This window comes from Myotis brandtii, unplaced genomic scaffold, assembly GCF_000412655.1.
Source record: "Myotis brandtii unplaced genomic scaffold, ASM41265v1 scaffold343, whole genome shotgun sequence".
NCBI lineage: Eukaryota > Metazoa > Chordata > Mammalia > Chiroptera > Vespertilionidae > Myotis > Myotis brandtii.
This window is the reverse complement of record NW_005363209.1, coordinates 3,752,492-3,755,691: the sequence shown is the minus strand read 5'-3', so window position 1 is coordinate 3,755,691 and position 3,200 is coordinate 3,752,492.

Here is a 3,200-nt window from a genome sequence, read left to right as displayed (position 1 = left end):
ACAAGCATACTTAGCACCAGATCTTGGTTTCTAATACTGTTTTCAGGGAACAAGTTACCCTTAGGTAAATGGCTGATTCTAAGACTGCAGTGAGGAACATATACAAGATGATTCCAGTGAAAGAGTTAGCTAGCTAGCTTAATTAGGAAGGTTTAGGGAATGAGGAGGGTCCATGGGAGAGGAATGCATAGATGGAGACTTGAAGATGCCAGGGTGTTTATCTTACTTATACAGAGGATAGAGAAATGCTACAGGAAGAGGGAGTCCTGGCAGGTGGAAACATATCTGGCCTTAGCAATTAAAACAGCCATAAACCAAGGACAGAGATATCTCTGGCTTGAGCAGCTGGGAGATCAAAGGCAATTCTAACCATCAAGATAAGGGGAGAGAGAGTGGGGGGCACCAGGTGGGCTTTGAGCTTTGAAACTAATACCATGTGGCAGAATGACCAATGAGGAAAACTTGGGGGTCCCAAATTAAGGAAAGGGACCAATAAGAAAGGGTCAGGTTCAAACAAAGAACTGCAGCATATATAAACTAGAGACAAAGGGACACGAAGCAGGATTTTTTTATTTTTTCCATTAGGGAGAGAGAGAGAGGGCTTTTCCCATTGGGGAGCCCCTCCCCATGGGGTCCCCTTTGGGGACACCCTTGCCCAGATGGAGTTTGTATCTGCTTCCAGTAAACTTCTACATTTTTTATTAAAGAAGCCTTTTTGGCCTGCAAGATCAAGGTGCCATCAGACTTTCTTCCTGGTGAGGACTTTCTTCCTGGTTTATTGACAGCCATCTCCTTGCTGTATTTTCCTATGTTAGAGAAAGAGGGCTCTGGTTCTTCTTCCCCTTCTTCTTCTTCTTCTTCTCCTCATCCTCATCCTCCTCATCCTCCTCATCCTCCTCCTCCTCCTCATCCTCCTCATCCTCCTCCTCCTCCTCGTCCTCTTCCTCTTCCTCTTCCTCTTCCTTCTTCTTATTTACTCTGGCTCTCTCACACACACACTCACACACCTATATGTCAAAGGAGCTCAGGAGCCAAGTGAAAGAGCTCCTAATGGCCAAAGCTGGAACAATTTGAGCAACAAAATTGGATTATAAACCAAAATATAAAATTTATGTCATTGAAGCCATACTGATATTAATAAAATTATTCATTCATTCATTCATTCATTCATTTATAGTTTTATTTACATGTAGACTAGAGCTATCTCTGATTTAGAATTCCAAATGTTGTATGCACTCTCCCCTCAAGGAGGTGGGCACTCAAGAATGGACTGTACATAGTGACTACCTTTTACAGAGTACAATTACAGAGTTTTAGGGACCTGGGGGGTCTCTCTAAGGCAATTAATTTTAAGCTGTAATTAAATTATAAAGTGGAGTTAGCAAGGCAAAACAGGAATGAAGTGGGAGAGAAACTGTTCCAGATGGAGCAAACTATTTCTTTGTATTGGTTGATGAAGGTATTGAAATTCAAGAGCTCAGTACTGGAAGGAATCAAACAAACCAGAATGTCAGAGCCAAAAAAAAAAAAAAATCAAGATGAGGCAGGCAGCAAGACTGAAAAAGTTCTGCAAGTGTAATGCACCTTTAATTGCTATTATAGTGGTAATATGAAGCCATAAAGGGTTTTGGGCCTGTGAGTAACCATCTGATAGAAATTTTAAAGTTATGTTCTAGCTGCTCTGTATCCTGTGGATTGGAACAGAGCAAGGGTGGATGTAATGTACTACTGTGACAGTAATCCAGGTAAGAGATAATGATATCTCCAACATCTTCTCTGTTTGCATAGAGCAGTGTTTCTGAAACTTTAGTGAGCATCTAAGGGCTAGTAAAAACACAAATTGCTGGGCACAAGGCCCAGAGTTTCTGACTCAGTAGAAGTGGAATGAAGCCTGAGAATTTGCATTTCTTATGGGTTCTTAGGGTATGCTGCTGCTGTTGCTGCTTCAATACCAGAAGTTGAGAACTAGTGGTGGAGAGAATAAACATTACATTGTCTTCAGCTCACTGCTAATAATGTATTTGGACCCTTATTAGGGTTGCCAGATTTAGCAAATAAAAATATATAACACTCCAGGCTAAAATTTAATTTTAGATAAACCACAAATAAATTCTTAGTGTATATATATTCCATGAAAAACTTTAGGTACTTATGCTAGAAATCTTTCCTGTGACTTATCCAAAATTAAAATGTAACTGTGAGACTTGAATTTTTACTTGCACAACTGCAGCTCAGACAGAGGCGGAATGGAATCTTCTGGGACATATAGTCAGAAATGCATTGCTAGGTCAGATGGCACTGCACACTGATTTACTAAGAATCATATTTCCCCCCAACAAAATGATTGAGTATATGCAACATCAAGATATATATGCAACATTCTCCTCTCCATATATCCTCACAGTTCTTGGTATTGTAAAGCTGGTATTCCAAATCTTCTTAATCTTTGCCAGTCTTCTGCATGTTCTATCCAAAATATTTAAATCTAAGATTTACAAGTTGGGATAATTCACCATTTTTAAATAAAAGAAGGCCCTTTAATTATTAATCTATTGATTATATTTTAACAAGTGAATATGAAATATTTCACTCCCATCACTACATGTTATTATTGCATGTAAAAATTGCATTAAGCGCTCATCTATTCATGCTTGAAATTAGGTATGAAAACTTTAAAATCTACTTGAAGTGCAAAGTGTATCTTCTCCCCCCAAACTCATTGGCTTTTAGCCTCTACACCAAGAGATAATTTCTGTCTTTAGAGTTGATTTTTAAAATTAAATATAATATATACTAGAGGCCCCGTGCACAAAAATTTGTGCACTCGGGGGGAGAGGGGGTCCCTCAGCCCATCCTGTGCCCTCTCGCAGTCTGGGACCCCTCAGGAGATAATGACCTGTTGGCTTAGGCCTGCTCCCAGGTGGCAGAGGGCAGGCCCAATCCCTAGGTGCAGCCCCTGGTCGGGCTCAGAGCAGGGCCGATTGGGGAATTGGGGCGTTGCCCCCTGTCATGCACAGAGCAGGGCCCATCAGGGGGGTTGGGGCTCCGTACCCTGTCACACACAGAGCAGGGCCGATCAGGGGGTTGAGGAGCTCCCCACTGTCACACAGAGAGCAGGGCCGATCAGGGGATTGAGGAGCTCCCCCCTGTCACTCACAGAGCGGGGCTGATCAGGGGGTTGAGGAGCTCCCCCCTGTCAC